Below are 25,647 nucleotides of genomic sequence, written 5' to 3' on the forward strand. Positions count from 1 at the left end.
GAAACTTGGCCCGGACCTTGCATTACATGATCGTCCAATGATTTGATGAGTGGCCACATGGTACTACCTTCAGTAATAGATGCTGATCAATGCGGTTACAGCAGCCGAACACAGTTGTCTAGTTAGGATAACGCTTTGGCCATACACTTTGGAATTTTGCAATAATTTTGGTGTGAAAAACAAATACACCACGTTATCATGATTAATTTATTATTGTGTTATTGAAAAATAAATTATATAAAAAAAAACAATAAAATAATCACTTAATAGAATAATTTTAAAAATTATACTGTACAGAATTCTAATGGTGTCATCTCCCAGAGAGATAGGTAGATAATCCTTCAGTTAATTCCTCGGCTAGGTTAAAGTCTTTAAGAGCTGCCTTAGGCCCACAGTGTTTCCAGCTGGGCTTTAAATGCCTTATAATACCGTCTTGTGATGGGATTATTACTTGCACAGAATAGGTTTCCATTTCAAGCTTCTTTATTAGTATCGCCGTCTTTTTGCCTCTCCACACTTTACCTTTGTGACCAAAGTCTTTAAGATTCCGAAGGAACTTTGAAGTTCATCAGCTGAAAAAAAAGAAACTCATAAAAAGAATCAAGGAACATTATTATATGCTGGAAACAGGGACTACATGACAACCTAGGTAGGGGCACGACTGATATGATTTTGTGTAGTATGATCATGCAAGGGTATGATATTATTGAGGACCAGTTACTGACCATAAATATGTAATTTTTTTTATGTAAATGCCGCTGTTTTCCTGAATCCAGTGATGTTTTTCTTTTGTTCCTAGTATTTTATCCAAGTGGGCGTGATCCTCAACTATTCTCTGGGAGTGTCTTCTTGAAGACCATGCCCACTTGGTAACAAGACTAGATTTATATACTGGGAAAAGGAGGCCATATCTTAGGAATGGAGAGTCACAGGAACAAAAGGAAGATATCGCCGGATTCAGGAAAACAACGGCATTTACTCCTGCTAAAAAAATTACACATTTATGGCTAGTGACAGCTCCTCTTTAATGTGCCATTGAGTTGACTTTAAGGCCAGTTTATCACAGTGATTTAATGTAGACTGAACATTGTGGGGTTATTGCTTCTAATATTGATAACATTTCACATAAAAATGTTAAAATGGGCATCAAAATTGCATTTTGGGGTCACAAAAATGTTTTACAACCCCTAATTGTAAATTTACTAGCCGAATAAGGAACCTGGCAGCGACAGATTACCTGTGATTAACATACAAGGTGCAGCTCAAAGCAAGAAATTGTGGGCTTTTATTCAAAACATGATTTCATGATGTCAGGGCTGTCACCACGAATTTCAGGGCCCCATATTGGAAAATTTTTCAGGCCTCCTTGAGACTCCGCCCAGGCTCCACCCCAGCTCCGCCTCCACCCCTCGAACCTTCCACAGTCCCACCGCCCACTCTTGGAAAAATTCCACTTCTGCACCACGTCCTCACCAATCACACATTACCAGTTCCCATCGAACACCAGATCACACACATAGCCATTAGTTTTTGTTTTGGCCAAAAGATTTAAGATTTAGGCCGCCACCACGACAAGGCAGACTCTTCTGGTCGGGCCCTACTCTACTCTAACCTATTAAACATTTCTTACAATATCCATTACTGTTTTTAGGTATATTTTTATTTATCTTTCTTTAAGGGAATGTGTCACATAAATTTTTTAAATGACCAATAATATTACATACAAAGGACAAATACTGTCACACCATGGCCGGACTACATATTACCACCACATAGTGATCGAATAATACCATTTACAAGGAATACTGACACACCATAACCCGACCACATACTACCACCACATAGTGACCGAATAATACCACAAACAAGGGACAAATACTGCCACCCCATGACCAGACCACATATTACCACCACATAGAGACCGAATAATACCACATACAAGGAATACTGCCACACCATAACCAGACCACATACTACCACCACATAGTGACCGAATAATACCACAAACAAGGGACAAGTACCGCCACAACATGTCCAGACCACATATTACCACCATATAGTGACCGAATAATACCACATACAAGGAGAAAATATCTCAACACTATGACCAGACCACATAGTGACTGAATAATATCACATACAAGGAATAACGCCACACCATAACCAGACCACATATTACCACCACATAGTGACCAAATAATACCACGTACAAGGGACAAGTACTGCCACATCATGACCAGACCACATATTACCACCACATAGTGACCAAATAATACCACAAACAAGGGACAAATACCACCACACCATGTCTAGACCACATATTACCACCACATAGTGACCAAATAATACCACAAACAAGGGACAAATACCACCACACCATGTCCAGACCACATATTACCACCACATAGTGACTGAATAATATCACATACAAGGAATATCGCCACACCATAACCAGACCACATATTGCCACTACATAGTGACCAAATAATACCACGTACAAGGGACAAGTACCGCCACATCATGGCCAGACCACATATTACCACCATATAGTGACCAAATAATACCACATACAAGGAACAAATACCTCCACACTGTGACCAGACCACATAGTGACCGAATACTACAATACTGATCATTAATAAAAAAAACACAATACTAATATTACCATAAGTTCCATTATACACAGGAGCTCTGTACATAGTATACAGTGTATAGTGTCAGTGTACAGGTAATACAGTGATCAACAGTGACATTACAAACAGGAGCTCTGTGTATAATGTCATTGTACAGGTAATACAGGGATCACCAGTCACATTATACACAGAAGCTCTGTGCATAGTGTCAGTGTACAGGTAATACACTGATCACCGGTGATATTATACACAAGAGCTCTGTATATAGTGTCAGTGTACAGGTAATACAGTGATCACCAGTGACATTATACACAGGAGCTCTGTATATAGTTTCAGTGTACAGATAATACAGGGATCACCAGTGACATTATACACAGGAGCTCTGTATATAGTGTCAGTGTACAGGTAATACAGGCATCACCAGTGACATTATACACAGGAGCTCTATATATAGTGTCAGTGTACAGGTAATACAGGCATCACCAGTGACATTATACACAGGAGCTCTGCATATAGTGTCAGTGTACAGGTAATACAGGCGTCACCAGTGACATTATACACAAGAGCTCTGTATATAGTGTACAGATAATACAATGATCACCAGTGACATTATACACAGGAGCTTTGTATATAGTGTATAGTGTACAGGTAATACAGTGATCACCAATGACATAATGTCACACAGGAGCTCTGTACATAGTATAGGGTGTATAGTGTCAGTGTACAGATAACACACTGACTCACAGATGACGTCTCTAGTTGAAGTCCTTCATCTTCGCTTTTCTCCTTCATCTAGCACAGACCGCCATCACTTCTTCCAGCCAGGACTCGTCTCTGCATAAAATGACACACAGTTATCTAAGCACATTCACCAACTTCTACACTCCGCAGCTGAATACAGACGTGCACCCACCATTAATATATAATTATTATGCAACCCACCATTCCAAATATAAAATGTAATCCAATCACTGTGTCCCCACTAATATTAAATAGCCACTTTCCCTACCTAATAAATATATAAATTAATTAGCACCTGTACTCTTTCCCCCAATTCATTACTAGTCACACACCTGCATCCTCAACGCCCCCTCTCCAATTCATTATATTTACATGCCCCCTCCACCCCAATTCATTTTGTCATGTCCTCTCTCTCTCCCACACCCACTTCATCATCATTTACTCCCCCCCACCCCCAATTCATCATCATTTATTGTCACCCACCGTCAATTCATTATCATGTGCTCTCCCCACCCCCACCCTCAATTCATCATTATTTGCTCTCCCTACCTCCCACTCCCAATTCATCATTAGCTCTCCCCACCCCCACTCCCAGTTCATTATTTGCTATCCCCGCCCCCACACCCCCATTCCATCATATGCTCTCCCCACCCCCCATTCCCAGTTCATCAAGTGCTCTCCTCACCCCCACTCCCAGTTCATCATGAGCTCTCCCCACACCCAATTCATCATATGCTCTCCCCACCCCCCATTCCCAGTTCATCATGTGCTCTCCCAGTTCATCATGTGCTCTCCCCACCCCAACCCTCAATTCATCATTATTTGCTCTCCCTACATCCCACTCCCAACTCATCATGTGCTCTCCCCACCTCCCAATCCCAGTTCATCATGTGCTCTCCCCACCCCCCACTCCCAGTTCATCATCTGCTCTCCCCACTCCCAGTTCATCATCTGCTCTCCCCACACCCAATTCATCATATGCTCTCCCCACCCCCACTCCCAGTTCATCATGTGCTGCCCCTCCCTTCCCCCAAGACCATTTATTTAATTCTATTAAAAAAAAGTTTTTCATACTTACCTCGAGCCGGCATCCTTTTGCTCAATGCCGGCAAGTAAGCGATGACATCATCGTGTACATGCCGTCTCCAGCGTGTCACAGAACAGGCAGAGGGACTCCCTTGGAGCTGTGCGGCCGTTTGTCCGTGAGAGCTCCACCGTTGAGCTCCCTGCATTGAGATGTATCAATATGGCCATGTGAGGGCTTATTTTTTTGCGGGACAAGTTGTACTTTTGAAAGACACCATTGGTTTTAATATATTGTGTACTGTAAAATGGGAAAAAAATCCAAGTGTGGTGAAATTGAAAAAAAAGTGCAATTCCACACTTGTTTTTTTGTTTTGTTTTTTACCACATTCACTATAAGGTAAAACTGATCTGCCATTATGATTCTCCAGATCAGTATTTATTATTTAAGTGGTGAAAAAAATCCAAAGTTTGTTAAAAAAAAAAAATTGCAATTTTCCGAGACCCATAGCGTCTCCTTTTTTCAGGATCTGGGACCGAGTGAGGGCTTTTATTTTTGCGCAGTGAGCTGATGTTTTTATTTATACAAATTTTGCATAGATATGATGTTTTGATCACCAGTTATTGCATTTTATTGCAATATTGCAGCGACCAAAAAAAAAGTGGCGTTTTGATTATTTTTCTCATTACGCCATTTACCGATCAGATTAATTCTTTTTATATATTGATAGATCGGGCGATTCTGAACACGGTGATACCAAATATGTGTATAATTGATTTTTTTTTATTGATTTATTTTGAATGGGGCGAAAGGGGGGTGATTTAAACTTTTATATATTTTTAATTTTTTTATATTTTTTAAAACATTTTTTTTTTCCTTTTTAAATGCTTGAATAGTCTCCATGGGAGATTAGAAGCTGCGATCACCAGATCGCCTGTGTGTAGCAGAAATCCTCACTGGCTATGAGCGCCGACCGCTGAGCAATGACTACCGGGTTCTCATGCCAACCCATCGGCGACCCACAGTCATGTGACATGGGCGCCGGTGAGCAGGACTTATGACGTCCTTCCGCTGCGGCCATGTTAAATGTCGCTGTCAGAGATTGACAGCGGCATTTAACATGTTAACAGCCACGAGTGGATCGCGATTCCACCCGCGGCTGTTAGGGGCGCATGACGGCTGATCAGATCAGAGGGATCTGACATGTCCCCAGAAAGGTGCGGGCTCATCGCCAGAGCTGGCACAAAAGGAAGATGCCCGACGTGTGTTGTACATGTACGGCACGTCGGAAAAGGGTTAAGGGCAAGTTTACCTGGAGGAAAGTTTATTTATTTCCTTAGCATCTGGCTCCTTTTTTCTTCTGTTCACTGCTTTCACCAATACCTTTCTTTATATTAGTGTGACTTTATGCTTTTCAGTAGTTTTTACTACTACTATTACGTTATTAATATTATAGTCATGATTTTTATAAAGATAATTATAATGATATAAAAATATTTAAAAATGGAAAATTATCTTTGCCGTTTAAAGAAATGAATGTTAAAAATAAAACCTAAAGACCATGTTCTCAAGTAGTGTAAAAAAAAACTGCAGTGTTTAACAATTCAAGGAAAGTGGCTGTGAATTCATGAAAACTTGTGCCCGTTGTGCCTTTACAGATTATTATTGGTGCCCTTTTTCCTTATAGACTTTGATGGGGAAGCCTGAAAAGTGCATGTGAAATCGCAATAGCATTTTTCAGTGTGGAATCGCAAGGTTTTTTTGCTCTAAAGGAAGAAGAGTCCGTGAAGACTCCAGCACCAATGAGAAAATGTTAAAACATAACTTTTATTGTGCAATTAAAAACATGGTGAGAAAAAAAGCAAAAAGGCAGAAAAGATTAAGGATCCATAACTTACATGTTTCAGGTTAGCGACTCTTATTCATAGCTTTAATTGCACAGTAAAACTTATGCTTTAACATTTTCTCATTGATCCTCATGGACCTTCTCTTCCATTTCGGACCTGGATACCAGCCTGGTGTGTTCCTACACTCCTAGCACCACACCCTGACCACACAAGGTCTACCAGGCTTCCTATATGAAGGTTTCCACTGAATTGTCCTCCTTGGAAGGTGAGCTGATTATCATTTTTTCTTCTTCCCTTTTGCGCTAAACGTCAGATTTTTTTTTTACTCGTACATAAAAAAAATAAACTGATTTTTGTGAGTCTTCTGGATGAGATTTTCATCAGTGTTTAGTTAATGTGTCTGGTGTCTGTTTTCACAATCAGTGATTTTTCTGGTATGCCAAGAAAAAAAAAAAAAAGAAAAATTGCAAATCTTCTCCTACCTATCACAATGTAAAGCACAGGGATGGTATCTGTGTGATGTCCGTGACTTGGATGCAAAGAACAACGCCTCCTTCATTTTTTTTGCATACACACTATCAGCAAAAAAAATACGGACATGTGAACAGCACCGTAGACTATAATGGGTACATGTTGCACCTGCGTAAAACACAGATAGAACATGTACGTGAAAAACGGATGTCTGAATGAGCCCTTGAAGACACATTAAAAATTTGGCAAACTAAAAAACGGTGTACCGCATCCACAGCGACAGTAAATCTGCCACAATGTGTGCATATAAAACAGTAGATTTAATAATGTCCCTATTGGGGACAGACAGGGACAATGTGATACTATAATTTGCCTCTGGATCAATAAAGTGTATCGTATTGTTTGTACAATGCTGAGGAGTATGTTGGCCCTATACGAGTATGTTGGCCCTATACGGCTATGTGCACACAGGGCAAATATGCAGCGAATTTTCAATCAGGAAATTCCATTGCTTATTACAAGAGCAGCAACAAGGATGAGATTTTCCAACATGTCATTCATGTGCTGCTGTAGTGACACATATGGCAAATCCACTGCAAAATCTGCAGCTTTTTTTTTTTTGGTATTTTTTGCTACAGAATTTGTCCCATGTGCACAGAACCTATAAGGCACCAGAACTGCTACGTAATCAACCCATTATATATTTCTTATTATTAACTAGTAAATGCAATTAGTACTAATGTATTCATAAGGATTATTTTGAAATCATATAAACTTATGATAGATATTATTATTGTTGATGTTTTTATTCGTTTTGCCACTGTTACTTTTTCTAGAATTAGGAAGAGACATTAAACATTGTTAATTGTTCCAAGAAAAACTGGAGAATTCATGTGTCAAATCTAATAAAAGTCTACTGGAAGCTGTGCGCTGCTCCCCCTAGTGTCATTTTGGAGAAATGCTCTGCTTTGTAAATGTAAACCGATGTAATAAACACCATATAAAGGCACGTTCACAAGTGGTGGAATTGTTGCACACATTTCTATGACTGTCCCATTCATCTCAGTAAGGATTGGAAAAATCAATGGACATACCCTTTCAGATGTATGGAATGGGTTTTCCAGTAATCAAAATTTCTGCAACGTATCTACAGAATGTAAATATATTCTATAGGTCAGGGCAGCAACAAATGTTATCAGGACCAGGACTTCCTCCAATCTATAGTACTGAAAAGGGGCATCATATGTCAAAAAGAATATTTAAAAGTTTAGTTAACCTTTAAATGATAAAGTTCTGGTTTCCTGCAGCCACCACTAGAGGGAACACACTGTTTATACTTTAAAGGGGTTGTCCACCCCTGAATAAATTGTCGGAATGCCGTACAACTTGTCGAATCCTAAAGGGGTGTAATGTACATGCCATTAGTATTTGTCTCCACTTGCCGGTTCCAGCAGTCATCACACAATTGCAAGATTGCGATTTCCATACTTGCATAACGACCGGTGGAACCGACAAATGGAGCCGAATCTTAAAAAGGGTGTATGTTACACTGTCACACCATTGGGATTTGGCAAGTTGTGCAGCTCAGGGGTGGAAAATCCTTTTACTCAGGAGAGTAAGATTGGTTAACAAACTTACAAGCCATGTGTCATGCCACTGATCAGCAATGGGAGCCATGATGCCAGAAGTCCAACACATGACCACTGGGGCCACTAAGACTGGAAGAACCGTGGGGATATCCCTGCTGGATGGGAGAATAATGTTTAGTTTCATGTTTTATTACATTTGCAGCTGATTTAAGAAAAGTTTTAAAAAGTTGGATAACCCTTTTAAACTGAAAAATAGCCCAGTATGTCATTGTAGAGAGGTCAGGTGTGATAGCAAATCAATGCCTTTCCACACGGACACACAATCACTGTAAGCTCCGGCATTGGTAAGGTCAGTCCGTCACCACTGTGCTCCATGATAGACACAGCATCACAATTCCACAACTGGTTTTTGTAATTTTGTGTTTATGGAGTTCACCAAGCAGAAACATTTTACATTTATTCCATGGGTTCTGATTATAGTAATAATAAATAAGTATATAGGGTCCGATTCATCACTGCATCTCTGCCAGTTTTCTGGAGTGACATCTTTCAACCAGTGACTTTTTGATTTGCGACAAATTCATCAAACGATTTGCACCTTTTTCCAAGTTGTCTTTTGTGGTTTAGTTTTCTGATTTTTATATCAGTGTGGCTTTTTCAGATGTTTTGGGACTCGTGCAGTATTATCAGTCTAAGTGTGAACCGACAAAACACCGGATCACACCCAGACCAATGTTAGTCTATGGGGCACACGTCCAATTTTTTTTCCTCGGACAGAGTCTGTCGAATGAAAAAAATTGCAGCATGCCCAAGTTTGATCGGATATTCGGATCGTACTCAGCCATGCAAGTCAATGAGTCCATGGAAAACATTGGACTGCACTCGGATTTCCATGGACTGACACAATGGAGAAGATGGAGAAATTTTATTCTCCATCCTCTCTTCATCTGAGAGAATCGGATCACACACTGATCAAACTCTGATCAGAGACTGATTAAAGTGTCATCTGCATAATTGGCCCAGTTCTCTTGGATGAGAGAATCTACGGCCATCTGCACCTGCCCGACAGATTCATTAAATGCAACTTTTAAAAAAAAGTTGCAAAATTTGGCAAAGTGTACCCCAGTTTCCCCCCCCCCCCCCCGGAGTGATTTTCTATTAGCCTATTATTTTGTCGTATTTTTTGTGTCATTTTGCAAAACGTGCAACTTTTTAGTGTGAGAACCAGTTAAAGACAGAAGAAGAAGACAATTTGAAATGTAGGACAAAATTCATGTATCACCGGCGACATTTTGTTTAAAAATACATCAGCAAAAACCAAAAGTAAAAAAAAAAAAAAAAGTGACAAAAAAAAACAGAAATGTCGAATCGGGCTCACCGTCTTATTAGAAACACTTTCTTTTTTTAAATCATTGTGTTTTGTCTTGTCACTTTCTTGTTTTTTTGGGAGATGAGCTGTAGTTCTTTTTGTACATATAACTTTTTAGCCACTTTCAATAGTGTTTTTGGAAACACGATAAAAATAAAAGCAATACTGGCATTACTTTATTGTTTTCAACCACTTTTTTATTTATTTATTTACCACTCGGTAGTACAAATAATAGTACTTTTAGGTCAATATACATGTACATTATACATTTTTTTATTTTTTTGGGTGGGCTTTCTTTTTTTTTGAAAAAGCGTTTGTTTGTTTTTTGCTTTAAAAAATACATTATTGATCTTTAGTTGGGCTCTTTTTTGTGTGCAAAATTATTTGTTTGGTTTTATAATACACTGAAGCACTTCTGTATTCAGGCTTGGACTGACTCACAGGAAAACAGGAGAATCCTCCGGTGGGCCACCATGCAGGAGCTGCCACCACCCTCTTATATAAACAGTACTTGGCGCAATATACTTGAATCACTATGTACAGACAAAGGCGGCATCTTATTCATTTAACAATTGCTATATATGACGCGCCCCTGGGCCTGTGTCGCGCTGCGTTGCGCACGCGGGAGCTTACCCGGAGCCGGATCTGTTGAGGGTTGTAGTCTCGTGGCGGTGATCCGGTCCGTGCCCAGGGAGTCAGACTAAGTGGCGCTGTTTTAGCGGTAGATGTTGGACGACTACGCCACCCGTTGAGTGCAGCCAGGGAGCTGCTGCTGCAGGGCAGACCGCTGAGGCCGGTGGTAGGATTGTGCAGCGTGATAGTATAACCCCCAACGGGAGGGGTATGGCCTCAGGGCAGCCGACGTGGATGATGGGGGTAGCAGGAACCACTCGGAGACGGTACTGTGTAGTTCAGGGTCTTTACTGGTGACAAAGATAGACCCTCCCGGAGTACTGGCTAGCGATTGGGGCCTGGTCAGTCCTTGAGCAGATGGGATCTCCCCTGGCCAGGCGGAGTTGTAGGCCTCCCAAACTAACGATACTCTTCTGGCTACCTTGCTAGAGGCGGGTATAAGTAGCCCACGTCCCTGAGTGTACCGTGTGGTGCTCACCCGTATGGCCGGTGACTCGGGGCCTTCGGGTTTCTGGGCCAGAGGACCTGCAATCCCCTGCCGGTCGGTTTCTGCTGCTGGATAGGAGTTAGTCCCCACAGCCTCGGACTCCGGGTCCGGTGATAACTTCTCAGTCAGGGCGAGCTCTGCAGCTGCCAGCCCCTGACTCCTTGTAACACTGCTCCCACAGAGCTCCTGTTGTTTCTTCCTATATTTGCTTCTTTTCTCTGCTTCTTCTCTACTCACTCACCCTGTCTCAGCCCTAGGTTTATATAGGGGAAGTTCTTCCCCTCCCAGGACTGGGCAGGAGGTGTGGCATGCATAGGATCCCTGACCAAGAGACCTCCCACCTGCTCTCAGACATAACATTGCTGTTACTGTGGAAAACCAGACCCCTGGGGTGCCACATTCCCCCCTAGTGAAATTTAGTACTCCGGGACTAAACATATTTTAGAAAAACATAACAAGATATAACAATAACAATAAAGAAACACATAAAGGTGGTCACGGCATGTCCGTAACCGGGTGCAGTCTTTGAAGAAAGCAAGGTGTCCATTTCACCAAAACAGGGAGACGTAACCAGGTAGGGGTCTGTCCTGCCCCGAGTCCTTAACAGTCTTTAGTCCGTCCTGGGTTACGCTCCAACTATGTACAAAGGATTCCCGGTAAATCCACCAAGGACTCCTAAAAATAACTAGAAACACATAATTATACACAAGCAACAATAAACAGGTAACCACAAATAAAACAATTTATACACTTCAAATCCTCCAACGTGCGGGTAACTGGCCCCTAGTGGCCCTAGTGGACCTACGGAGCTGACTGTCTGGCCCTGAACTACAGGGTGTAGGAGCTGTTAAGGGTAAACTGGGCAGCGGTCTACGGGCCCTTTGGCTCACTAGGGATATGGCAGGCTCACTGCAAGCAGAGGGTTGATCCTCCTGGTCTGCTGGTGTGGGGTCTTCTGCCTCCTGGACCGGCTGTTCTTCCAGCTCTACCTGTTGCTCCGTAGGTGCTTGGGATGCTGGTTGGAGGAAGGTGAGTATGGGTACCACAACTGCACCATTGACTTGAGTCCAAGACTGAGGGAAGTCTCCGAGCACAGTACTAACCATATCTTCCCTTTCCTCTACGGGTCGATGGTCTTCTTGTTCCTCTTCAGGGTTCCGTAGCTGTTCAGGACACTTCTTCAGGTGATCCCAGGATACAATGGCTGTGGTCTCCCCTCCGTCTTTACTGATGGTACAGACCTTCGGGTTGTCGTGGCTTGAGGGCAGTACGGTGTACGGGTCCTTCTCCCACTGGTCGTCCACCTTGTGGAGCCGTCTTTTTCTCTTCAAGACCTGCTCTCCGGGTACCAGGGGAACAGCGGGAGCATACTGGTTGTAAGTTTTCTCTTGTCTTTCCCTAGCCTGACAGAGACTTCGCTCCACGCTCTCCTGTACTCTCCGGTACTGCTGCTGCCTCTCTGTGTCCCAGTCTGCTTCTGGTGAAGTGTCCTCGGGTGTCAGGACTCCCATTTCCAGGTCAACAGGTAACTTACCAGGTCTCGCCCTCATTAGGTAAGCCGGGGTACAGTTGGTGGAACCTACCGGGATGTGGTTGTATAGGTCCACCAGATCGGGCAGCTTCTCAGGCCACAGACTGCGTTCTTCCAGGGGCAACGTTTTCAGAAGATCCATTACCACCTGGTTCATTTTCTCACAAAGTCCATTAGTTTGCGGATGATAGGGTGTCGTCCTTATCTTCCGGCAGCCATACAGAGTGCAGAATTCTTGGAAGACCTCCGCTTCAAAGGCAGGTCCCTGGTCTGTCAACACTTGGTCCGGGTACCCGTGTGGATGGCAGAAATGCTGCTGGAAGGCTCTAGCTGCTGTTCGAGCTGTTAAGTCCTTGACGGGGACGACAACCAAGAACCGGGAGTAGTGATCCACGATGGTTAGTGCGTAGACGTAGCCACTTCTGCTTGGGGTCAGTTTTACATGATCCAAGGCTACCAGTTCCAACGGCTGCCGGGTGACGATGGACTGCAGGGGAGTCTTCTGGCTGGCACGGTCCTTCCTTCTTAGGTTGCACGGGCCACAGTCTCTGCACCACCTCTCGATGGTTCCCCTCATGCCTACCCAGTGGAACCGCTCGCGCAGCAGGAACTCCAGCTTCTTCCATCCGAAGTGTCCAGCCCCGTCGTGGTATGCCTCCATCACCATGGCTGCGTCTCTTCGTGGCACCACTACTTGCCAGATTAGTTCATGCGTCCGGGAGTTAACCATTCTGCGGCACAACTTCCCCTTGTAAAGGAACAGTCGACTCTTCTCAGCCCACAGTTGCTTGGCTTCCTCCGGAGCGTCTGGGTCAAGGCGAGCCTCTGGCCGAGTCAGCATCTCCTTCACCAGTCGGACGGCAGGGTCACTGTCTTGCGTTTCCTCCCAGTTGTAGTGAGGCAAGGGGTTAAACGTAGCGGCTTGCTTACTCCTTACCCGGTGGGAATACTGGATAGTCCCATGCCGGTGGAACGCGGGGAGTTCGACTTCTTCCAGTCCCTCTGGATCTTCTCCTACGTCCGGTAGGTTTGGCATCCTGGACAGGGCGTCTGCGTTGATATTGGAGCGTCCTGCCCGGTATTTGATGGTGAACTCGTAGTTGGACAGGCGGGCCATCCATCTCTGCTCTAGGGCACCGAGTCTTGCCGTGTCCAGGTGTGTCAACGGGTTGTTATCCGTGTACACGACGAACCGGGAAGAAGCGAGGTAGTGCTTAAAGCGTTCGGTGACTGCCCACACCACTGCCAGGAACTCTAGCTTAAATGAGCTGTAGTTCTCAGGGTTTCTCTCGGTGGGTCGCAGTTTTCGGCTGGCGTAAGCGATTACTCGTTCTTTCCCCTGCTGGATCTGGGACAGCACGGCTCCTAGTCCGATGCTACTTGCGTCGGTGTAGAGGATAAAGGGCTGGCTGTAATCCGGGTACGCCAGGATTTCATCCCCCGTGAGGGCCATCTTCAGCTGGCGGAAGGACTCCTCTTCCAACTTCTCCCATCTGAAGGGCGGCTTCTGGTTCTTGGCCTTCCGGGACTGGCCTATCAGGAGGTCCTGCATAGGAGCTGCCTTTTTGGTGAAACCGGGGATGAACCTGCGGTAGTAGCCTACCAACCCGAGGAACTGCCGCACTTCCTTTACACTGGAGGGACTTGGCCATTCCTTAATTGCGGTGATCTTATCAGGGTCGGGAGCCACTCCGTCAGCGCTCACCACGTGTCCCAGGTACTGCACCTTTGGTTTCAGGAGGTGACACTTGGAGGGTTTCACCTTTAGGCCGTAGCTTGCCAGAGCTTCGAACACTTCCGCCAGGTGTTTCAGGTGGTCCTCATAAGTCTTAGAATATACGATGACATCGTCCAGGTACAACAGGACCGTCTCGAAGTTTCTATGGCCCAGACAGCACTCCATTAATCGTTGGAAGGTTCCTGGTGCGTTGCAGAGTCCGAACGGCATGCAGGTAAACTCGCTAAGTCCCATCGGGGTGGTGAATGCGGTCTTCTCCCGGTCCGCCTCTGCTACAGGAACCTGCCAGTACCCACTAGTGAGATCCAAGGTAGAGAAGAAGTTAGCAGATCTTAAAGCAGCCAAAGACTCCTCTATCCTTGGTAAGGGGTACGCATCCTTGTGTGTGATACGGTTGATTTTCCGGTAATCTACACACATCCTCATGGTGTTGTCTTTCTTTTTGACTAAGACTAGTGGAGCTGCCCAGGGGCTACAGCTATCCCTGATCACCCCAGCCTCCTTCATGTCTCTAAGCATCCCCTTGGCGTGTTGGTAGTGTGCAGGGGGTACGGGTCGATACCTCTCTTTTATGGGAGGATGGTCTCCCGTGGGGATGTGGTGTTCTACCCCCTTGACTCGCCCGAAGTCTAACGGGTGTTTACTAAACACTCTCTCGTACTCTTGAACCACCCGATAGACTCCCTGTTTCTGATGTGAGGGAGTGGAGTCAGTACCCAAATGTAGTTGCTGACACCAGTCCTCCATTGTTTTCTTAGAGCCGTTACCTTCCTCCGGGTGAGATGGAGGCAAGGGTTCCACAGATTGTATAGCATTTTGGTTAATGGTATATAATTTGGCTAGCGTGGCATACCGGGGCAGGTACACTTCCCTCTTCCCGATATTGATTATGCGAACGGGCACCCTCCCATGGCATACATTAACCACCCCCCGTGCTGTCAAGATGGTGGGCCTACTGTCTGAGTAAACTGGTTCTACCATTGCCTGGTAATCTCTACCTCTCAGACCAATAGCTGCCCGGCACCAAATCATCATTTCACTTTTTGGGGGCATGGCAATAGGGAAAGGGTCACACATTCTCACGCTACCAATCTCACCGCCGGAGAGTTCCACCTGTTGCCGTCGCATCAGTGCCCGGATCTCTTTTTGGAGCACTCGCTGCTCGCCGGAGCTGGCGTTCTTGGCAACCTGCTGTAAAAGGAAAATCACCTCTGCAAGACAATTTTCAATTACATTAGTTCCTAGAGTTATCTTTGGGTGACTCTCGTGTTTGTCAATGTCTACAATGATCAGTCCCTGTGCTGCCAGTTCAACTCTACCAATTTTAATGGTCACCTCTTTAAATCCGATCTGTGGCACGGGCTGACCATTGCTGGCGATGATACTCAAGTCGTCGTCTGGGTAGCGGGTTATATCCGAGTCATTCCAGTACTGCTTGAAGAGCACGTACGGGATGGTGGTGACCTGTGACCCGGTGTCCAGTAGGGCACTCATAGGAATGCCATCCAGTACCACAGGCAAGACTGGACGTCCTCCCACATATTTGTCGCGCCAGTTCGATGGGCCTGATGATCTTTTTCCTAGGGGTTGGCCCTCTACCCTAGGTTGTGCCAGTTTAAAGGACAGTACCTTGCCATATGTCCGGGTTGATTACAGCGGCGGCAGATGGGTCGTCCGTCCTCGTTGTATCGGTCGCTGGGTCTTCCTCTGGCCGGTGGGGTCCTCCTTGGTCGACGCCACGGGATGTCCTCCGGTCCGGATGCCAGCTGGATCTTCCCTGGAGTGGAAACCTGTAAAGACTGCACAGTTCGGGTTAGCGCAGCAACGCTTTTAGCTAGCTCTTGGACCTGATGGTGCAGGTCTGGAGCCGAGTCATTGTTCAAAGCCTGCGCATCAGCTCCCACAGGCCCTGCCGACAAGGGCGCCGCCTCCTGGTGGTAGGTGGTAGTGGGGCGTCTGTGGGTCACAACGCCACCTGGTGCCGGTTCTCGGAGCACCCGGATGGCTCTGTCCTTGAACTGTGCAAATCCCAGATGAGGGTCCTGTAAGACCATTGCCCGCAACTGGGTTCGGTGGGCATTGCAATATAAACCCTCTATAAATTGTTCAGTTAACAGCCTGTCCTCGTCTCCCACGCCATCAGGGTCGGTCTGCTTAATGGCTCTCAGGGCCTCTTGTAGGTTCAGGGCATAGTCCCTTATACTCTCATGTGCCGGCTGTTTGCACCCGTAGAATCTAAGCTTGATCTCGGCTGAGGTGCGGGTATCAAAGGTGTCCCTCAGCCGGGTTAGTATCCCTGCGACAGTCCTCCCCCCAGGTGGCCAGGACTTTACCTCCCTTTTGGCTGCCCCGGTTAATTGGGCCACCAGGATGCTTACTTTTTGCTCTTCTGTGAGGGGGTACACCTGGAAGAGGCTATCCAGTTTTTCTCAAGTCCTGCAGGGTATGTGACTCCCCTGAGTACTGGGGTAGCCAGGCTGCCCCCGGGATATAGGGCATGGTGAAAGGCATGACCGCAACAGCGGTGGCGCTGGCGGGGGTTGGAGCGGTGAAGCTCTCCTCCGTATCCGACATCCTTCTCCCCCCTAGTGGACCGTGGCCTACCTTGCGATGATCCTCTTCCGTAGGCCGCGGCTCCGCAGTGGATCGTCAGGGTTGAGGACCTTCCGTCGCGCTCCTGTGACGTCGGCGTCTGCTGGGCTCCTTCCAGGACCTTACGCAACGTCCGGACGTGAGGCGGGGCTTCAGTTCTCGCGCGTTTTCGGAGTGCACGCCCCTCTTCTTCCCGCGCGGCGTCCTCAAGATGGCGTCCAATGGCGGGAAAACTCCACGGATGGCGGGAAGAAGGCCGAAGATGGCGCCGGATGGCGGGAAAACTCCACCGATGGCGGGAAGAAAGCGGAAGATGGCGCCGGATGGCGGGAATCTTCACCACGGGTAAGTTTTCACAGTCTTTTTCAGGCACGCAGTACCCGGTGGTTGCGGGCACGAAATCCTGCCGACTACGCCAAAAGTTGACGCGCCCCTGGGCCTGTGTCGCGCTGCGTTGCGCACGCGGGAGCTTACCCGGAGCCGGATCTGTTGAGGGTTGTAGTCTCGTGGCGGTGATCCGGTCCGTGCCCAGGGAGTCAGACTAAGTGGCGCTGTTTTAGCGGTAGATGTTGGACGACTACGCCACCCGTTGAGTGCAGCCAGGGAGCTGCTGCTGCAGGGCAGACCGCTGAGGCCGGTGGTAGGATTGTGCAGCGTGATAGTATAACCCCAAACGGGAGGGGTATGGCCTCAGGGCAGCCGACGTGGATGATGGGGGTAGCAGGAACCACTCGGAGACGGTACTGTGTAGTTCAGGGTCTTTACTAGTGACAAAGATAGACCCTCCCGGAGTACTGGCTAGCGATTGGGGCCTGGTCAGTCCTTGAGCAGATGGGATCTCCCCTGGCCAGGCGGAGTTGTAGGCCTCCCAAACTAACGATACTCTTCTGGCTACCTTGCTAGAGGCGGGTATAAGTAGCCCACGTCCCTGAGTGTACCGTGTGGTGCTCACCCGTATGGCCGGTGACTCGGGGCCTTCGGGTTTCTGGGCCAGAGGACCTGCAATCCCCTGCCGGTCGGTTTCTGCTGCTGGATAGAAGTTAGTCCCCACAGCCTCGGACTCCAGGTCCGGTGATAACTTCTCAGTCAGGGCGAGCTCTGCAGCTGCCAGCCCCTGACTCCTTGTAACACTGCTCCCACAGAGCTCCTGTTGTTTCTTCCTATATTTGCTTCTTTTCTCTGCTTCTTCTCTACTCACTCACCCTGCCTCAGCCCTAGGTTTATATAGGGGAAGTTCTTCCCCTCCCAGGACTGGGCAGGAGGTGTGGCATGCATAGGATCCCTGACCAAGAGACCTCCCACCTGCTCTCAGACATAACATTGCTGTTACTGTGGAAAACCAGACCCCTGGGGTGCCACATATACATTTGTGATTGAGGATAATGTCACATTATATGGGGGGGACCTGGAGTTGGTTACTGGTGGGTCATTGGCACCCCAGTCTGACACTGTCTATTACTGTGTATTCTGCCTACCTCTGGCAGAGTCTGATTGCCGTTCAAGGGAGGAAGATCTGAGCATCTCTATAAGACCCATCGAAACCCATTGCTATCGTATACCATTGGGATGACAAATGAAAAAACAGATGGAAATCGCTCCTTGAGCCAATCAGCAGATATTTCTGAAAGGAAGTGAGTGACTTTTACTCACCTGGATCGGTTGTACAGCAGCAGGCACAACCCTAGTAATTGCAAAAATGATCCTCCATGGCAGGACCTATGCCCTCTGAACTTCCATGGGGGATCCATTCAAAGAATATAGGGAAAAAAAATACCAAAAATTGGGCTTCCAAAAGCGCTGCCAAGGACGCAAGGAAGAGATTATAAAGTTTAAAAAACTTTAAAATTTATTGAGCTATGCATTACGGAGCCGGTCCAGCACCTTCATAAGGCTCATACAGACTGAAAAATACACCCCACCATTTATACCATCACTAGTGACCTCACAATCTTGCTGATTGGTTTCTGAAATCTATTGGGTGTGGTGAGTTATTTGTTCTATAAAGGTAAGTTTCAGACGCTTAGAATCTTTTTTTGTGATCAGCGAGGAAATGTTTGGATAAATTGTGTGTATGGTATTATCAGGGGGCGAGCACTGACTGCTAGGGGGTCCCTGGGCTCCGGGGTGTCTATGGCCAGATTGCCCTCATTATATGTGCGGCGCTGCGGCGCATACTGGCAGACAGTGGCTGGGGGGCCCCGGACCGCTCCCCCAGCAGCGGCGCATGGACGCTGCTTATTCTCTGGCCGGGCCAGCACTACAGCAGTTAACTTCCCTGTGCTGGCCCGGCCGAGTCGCTGCTAGGAGACACGGCCCTGTGCGCGGCCGTGTCTCCTAGCAGTGACGTCACGCAGTGCGCGTCCGGCCTGCACTGCTGCATCGGAGAGGAGCAGCAGGAGGACGAGAGCGGAGCCTAGGGGGATGGTGAGTGTGTGTGTGTGTGTGCAGGCAGATATCATTGTGTGATGTCTGTTTATATGTATTTTTGTGTTTCAAATGTGTTTACAGTACAGACCAAAAGTTTGGACACACCTTCTCATTTAAAGATTTTTCTGTATTTTCATGACTTTGAAAATTGTACATTCATACGGAAGGCATCAAAACTATGAATTAACACATGTGGAATTATATACTTAACAAAAAAGTGTGAAACAACTGAAAATATGTCTTATATTCTAGGTTCTTCAAAGTAGCCCCCTTTTGCTTTGTTGACTGCTTTGCACACTCTTGGCATTGTCTTGATGAGCTTCAAGAGGTAGTCACCGGAAATGGTTTTCACTTCACAGGTGTGCCCTGACAGGTTTAATAAGTGGGATTTCTTGCCTTATAAATGGGGTTGGGACCATCAGTTGTGTTGTGCAGAAGTCTGATGGATACACAGCTGATAGTCCTACTAAATAGACTGTTAGCTGCTTTTTTTTTGCCATAATACAAATTCTAAGTAAAGAAAATGAGTGGCCATCATTACTTTAAGAAATGAAGGTCAGTCAGTCCGAAAAATTGGGCAAACTTTGAAAGTGTCCCCAAGTGCAGTTGCAAAAAACATCAAGTGCTACAAAGAAACTGGCTCACATGAGGACCGTCCCAGGAAAGGAAGACCAAGAGTCACCTCTGCTTCTGAGGATAAGTTTATCCGAGTCACGAGCCTCAGAAATCGCAGGTTAACAGCAGCTCAGATTAGAGACCAGGTCAATGCTACACAGAGTTCTAGCAGCAGACACATCTCTTCAACAACTGTTAAGAGGAGACTTTGTGCAGCCGGCCTTCATGGTAAAATAGCTGCTAGGAAACCACTGCTAAGGACAGGCAACAAGCAGAAGAGACTTGTTTGGGCTAAAGAACACAAGGAATGGACATTAGACCAGTGGAAATCTGTGCTTTGGTCTGATGAGTCCAAATTTGTGATCTTTGGTTCCAACCACCGTGTCTTTGTGCGACCCAGAAAAGGTGAACGGATGGGCTCTACATGCCTGGTTCCCACCGTGCAGCATGGAGAAGGAGGTGTGATAGTGTGGGGGTGCTTTTCTGGTGACACTGTTGGGGATTTATTCAAAATTGAAGGCATACTGAACCAGCATGGCTACCACAGCATCTTGCAGCGGCATGCTATTCCATCCGGTTTGCGTTTAGTTGAACCATCATTTATTTTTCAACAGGACAATGACCCCAAACACACCTACAGGCTGTGTAAGGGCTATTTCACCAAGAGGGAGAGGGATGGGGTGCTACGCCAGATGACCTGGCCTCCACAGTCACCAGACCTGAACCCAATCGAGATGGTTTGGGGTGAGCTGGACAACAGAGTGAAGGCAAAAGGATCAACAAGTGCTAAGCATCTCTGGGAACTCCTTCAAGATTGTTGGAAGACCATTTCCAGTGACTACCTCTTGAAGCTCATCAAGAGAATGCCAAGAGTGTGCAAAGCAGTCAGCAAAGCAAAAGGTGGCTTCTTTGAAGAACCTAGAATATAAGACATATTTTCAGTTGTTTCACACTTTTTTGTTAAGTATATAATTCCACATGTGTTAATTCATAGTTTTGATGCCTTCAGTGTGAATGTACAATTTTCATAGTCAAGAAAATACAGAAAAATCTTTAAATGAGAAGGTGTGTCCAAACTTTTGGTCTGTACTGTATGTATGAATGTATATGTCTGTATATGTTTGTGTGTGCGCGACTGCGTGCGGCCTCCCGCTGTCTCTGGGGGGTGCGCCGTGCGGCCTCCCGCTGTGCATAGATGGCTACGTGCGGCCTCCTGCTGTGTATAGATGGCTACATGCGGCCTCCTGCATTGTATAGATGGCACTGTGCAGCCTCCCGCTGTGTATAGATGGCTACGTGCGGCCTCCTGCTGTGTATAGATGGCGTCGTGCTTCCTCCTGCTGTGTATAGATGGCTACGTGCAGCCTCCTGCTGTGTATAGATGGCGCCGTGCGGCCTCCTTGCTGTGTATAGATGGTTACGTGTGCTCAATATTAAGTCATACAATTAATGTAAGGCTATGTGCCCACGATGCAGAAATGCTCTGGATTTTTTTGGAGCGTTTCTGCATCTCCCTGGCAGAAAAAACGCATGTGGATTGTACATGCGGATTGTACATGCGGATTGTACATGCGGATTGTACATGTGTTTTTCCTGCCAGGGACTTGCGGATGTGAAGCGTTCTTCACTTGCATTTCTGCATGCGGGTTGACAAGCGATTTCCAAGCGATTTTAGCATCACTTGGAAAGTGCTTTACAACTTGGTCACACTATATAAATTCATGCAACCGGCATAGATTTATATAGTGTGACCGTAAAAGAATGGTAAAAATTAAAACTAAATATATACTTACCTTCTGATAGCCTGCCGACGTCAGTGACCGCGTGACCCGTCACATGACTAAATGACGTCAACACAGGTTCTTTAGTCTACCGTGAGCTGCCGGCAAGCCAGGACGCATCGGATAAAGACACCGGGGGCCATCAGAAGCTAAGTATAATGTATATTTTTTATTTTCTTCTTTTTTTTTTTTACAGTTTCTATGGTACCCGGGTACCATCCGCACATTGAAACGCATGGATTCTGCATGTACAGATGCAGTGATGCGGATTCCATGTGTTCCAATGCAAGTCAATGGCGGCGAAAAATAATTGGTAGTGCTGCGTTTTTTTCCGCAATGATAATCCGCAGCGGAAATTTCCGCAGCATGTGCACAGCACATGCGGATTATCATTGGGGAACATGGCAGACCTTCTACCATGCGTTTTTTAAGCGTTTCTGCAGCAGAATTGCCGCTGCGGAAACGCTTAAAAAACGCATCGTGGGCACACAGCCTAAAAGAAATTATTATAATTAATATATTAATATTGTTCCAAATTAATTTGACGTGAACAATCACATGATCTATCACAGGGGATCATGTGACATGTGATACATCAGGTATGTGTGTGTGTGTGTGGGGGGGGGGGGGGTCGCGCCTTCTAAACTGCCCAGGGCCCTTGCTACTCTTAATCCACCCCTGTACAGCTATGTGCACACGAAAATTATACAAGGCTTTACAGTAAAAGCAAAGTGAAACCCCCATCATTGCTTTCTCCCAGCACCCCTGTCATTGCTCTCTCCCAGAACCCTCGTCATTGCTCTCTCCCAGCACCCCCATTCTCATCATTGCTCTCCCCATCCACACCATCTCCATTATTGCTCTCCCCAGCCCCATCATTGCTCTCCCCAGCTCCACCATCCCCATCATTGCTCTACCCATCCCCATCGTTGCTCTCTCCATCCTCATCATTGTTCTCCCCATCCCCACCATCCTCATCATTGCTCACCCTAGCCCCATCATTCCTCTCCCCAGCCCCACCATTGATCTCCCCAGCCCCATCATTTCTCTCCCCACCTCCCCTGATTCTCCTTTTCCTCTCCCAGCATCTCAGCATAAAAAAATTTAAAAAACACACAACTTACCTTTCAGCCCGCTCCTCCTCGTCTCCTGTAACTTTCTCCCTGACACAGGCACGCGCTCCATGATGACGTCATCAAGCAGCGCGGGTCTGTGTCAGGGAGGAAGCGCCGGGCTGGAAGCAGAGGTGAGGACGGATCCCTGCAGCTCCGCTGCCATTTTCCTCCTGTCAGCAGCGGAGCTAGAGGGATCGCTCCCTGCCCACCGCATATGATGAGGGAAATCTGGCCATGGGCCCCCCAGAGCCTCGGGCTCCGAGAAGCAGGCCAGATTGCCCTCATCGTTAGCCGAGAGGCAAGGGCCACCTGCACCGACGGGCCTCGGTGCAGTTGCACCGGCTGCACCAGCGGTAGGTCCGCCCCTGGGTGTTATTACACATGAGGATTTGTTTGAATACTATTTAATATTTATAATAATTTTTAAAAGTTTTTTTTAATTCTTTTGCTTTCATTTTGCACATTTAATGATTTATTGTATATACAGTTGAAAGCAGAAGTTTACATACAGTATATTTAAAGACACATATGCATGTTTTTCTCAATATCTGACATGAAATCAGAATAAACCTTTCCCGTTTTAGGTCAATTAGGATTACCATAATTTTTAATATTTGCCAAATGCCAGAATAATGAGAGAGAGAGAGAATGTTTTAAGGCATTTTTATTACTTACTGCAAAGTCAAAAGTTCACATACATTTCATTAGTATTTGGTACCATTGACCTTAAACTGAATGACTGGGTGAAACGTTTGGGATCTCCTTCCACAAGCTTCTCACAATAGTTGGTTGGAATTTGGGTCCATTCCTCCTGACAAAACTGGTGTAACTGATCCAGTTTGTAGGTCGCCTTGCTCGCAGCCTTTTCAGCTTTGCCCTTAAATTTTCAATAGTATTGAGATCAAAGCTTTGTGATGGCCACTCCAAAACATTAACTTTGTTATCCTTAAGCCACTTTGTTACCATTTTGGCAGTATGCTTCGGGTCATTGTCCATTTGGAAGACCCATTTCCGCCCAAGCTTTAACTTCCTGGCTGATGTCTTGAGATGTTGCTTCAGTATTGCCACATAACCTTCTTTTCTCATGATGCCATCTATTTTGTGAAGTGCACCAGTCCCTCCTGCAGTAAAACAATTCCAAAACATGATGCTGCCACCCCCGTGTTTCACAGTTGGGATGGTGTTCTTAGGCTTCCAAGCTTCTCCCTTTTTCCTCCAAATGTAACGATGGTCATTATGCCCAAAAAGTTCAATGTTAGTTTCATCAGACCACAGGACATGTCTCCAAAAATTAAGGTGTTTGTTCCTGTGTGCATTTGCAAACATTAATCTGGCTTTTTTATGTTTCTTTTGGAGTAATGGCTTTTTCCTGGCAGAGTGGCCTGTGACTCGTGCTCTCAAAGATCCTGGCTCGTTAGCGGTAGAAGACCTGCGTGACGTCTCAGTCACGTGATCCTCACGTGACAGGCTGAAGACGGAGCAGCAGTAGGAATTTTGGTCCTCCTGCTGCTCCGTCTCCGCGCTGCTGCAACTTCACCAACCACTTACCCCACCACCGCACGGGCTTCACCACCCGATGAGGCACCCTTAAGGAGGTAAGCCATCTCCCAGCATTCCACCAGCCGCACCCTGTAATCATCCATTGCAGCCAAAAAGGTATGACTTTCTGATGTGGAACTGTGACTGCGCTTACAGATTTGAAGACTGCAATAAAGCTAACGCCACTTGCTGTCTACACCAAAACAAGGGTATTCAACATTATTACCCAGCCACCACTAAAGTTTTAATAACTACCAGCAGATCTCTGCCTGCACCAGCGTTGTGCTTTGTACCAAGTGCATATTGGGGCTCTCACCATAACCATTTCAGACTACGGGATCAGATCTGTACTCCGGTCCATACGCACACAGTAATTCCAACATCCACTTTCTGCCAGTAGGTATATCTAGGTCTCATACCCACAGTATCGATACTGATGCGACACCCTATTTATAATCCATGTGCCTTCTCTATCTAGGTAACGAAAAGGACTATATCACCTCGCCTACTCCTTCTGCACCAACCTCCCACTCAGTCTCAGTAGGTCCAGGGACCTTGCCCTGTCAGTCAGGTATGGTCACTTATAACCATCAGTTTTTCACCACTTATTGCTGATCCTATCCTTGTGTTCCTTCCTCTAGTTTTTCCTTGTCGGATCCACAACGTCCTTCGAGATCGATTAATCCCACGGAACACCTAGACTCATCCAGGTATAAACACGGAATCCCGATCCAACCATTCTGTAAAACACCTTAAATCTAACCCAATTCCCCTTTCTTTCTTTCTTTTAAGGTGTATCACCACCTCAAATTAAATTGACCTCTATATACCTATTCACCACCCGCTTCCAATACGAATTTGATCCTAAACAGGGCTCCGTCCCTGCAATCAGGACCATCATCCACATCTATTTCTTAATGTTTGTCATTTTATTGTAATAAATATACCTTTTACCCTACCACTTCTCACCACTTCTTCTTGTAATCTCGTAGTCCAGCGCAAATTTTCTCATTGTGTACTACTACAATTTTAAAGTTTTGTTAACATTATAATCTCTTCCTCGCATCCTTGGCAGCACTTTTGGAAGCCCAATTTTTGGTCTTTTTTTTCTACATTGGGATACTAAAGGGAGACTCCTCTTTCTATCTAACCGCTTAGATGCTGCAGATGCTATTAACCACGGCATCTAAAGGGGGTTAAACCACCAGAATCAAATATAACTTCATGCGATTGTGGTAAGTGTGCTGCAGACCTCGATAAGGATTACGTGGCATAAACCATTTTAATTGTGATGCAAAATCTTCTTTGTTCAAGGTTAAAACCACATGAAAAAAACAATTGTAAACATTTCTACATGCCATATAAAGAAAAAAAAAAGCATGGAAGGCCGGATTAACATTGTTCTAATACAAAGGATTCTATGGGGATCTGAATTTTTGAATTGCAGCTGTAATACGGTCAGTAAAATAAGGCCAAACTGCGCCCGACCCCAAGTGACATGACAATGGACGGAAA

The 25,647-nt window shown here is 46.0% G+C and overlaps 1 long non-coding RNA gene across 1 annotated transcript in view; it reads right to left on the bottom strand.

The window, feature by feature from the left end:
- Positions 1–309: 309 nt before the first annotated feature.
- Positions 310–25,647, bottom strand: part of LOC141156461 (uncharacterized) — a 135,849-nt gene continuing 110,511 nt past the window's right edge. The window contains exons 2-3 of the long non-coding RNA XR_012247628.1: positions 3,378–3,467; positions 310–572 (exon numbers count right to left, since the gene is read on the bottom strand). This is a non-coding gene — a long non-coding RNA (uncharacterized lncRNA). The remainder of the gene's footprint in view (positions 573–3,377; positions 3,468–25,647) is intronic.

The sequence above is a fragment of the Phyllobates terribilis genome, unplaced genomic scaffold (assembly GCF_046119375.1).
Source record: "Phyllobates terribilis strain yellow unplaced genomic scaffold, ASM4611937v1 Scaffold_8__6_contigs__length_399053987, whole genome shotgun sequence".
Taxonomy (NCBI): domain Eukaryota; kingdom Metazoa; phylum Chordata; class Amphibia; order Anura; family Dendrobatidae; genus Phyllobates; species Phyllobates terribilis.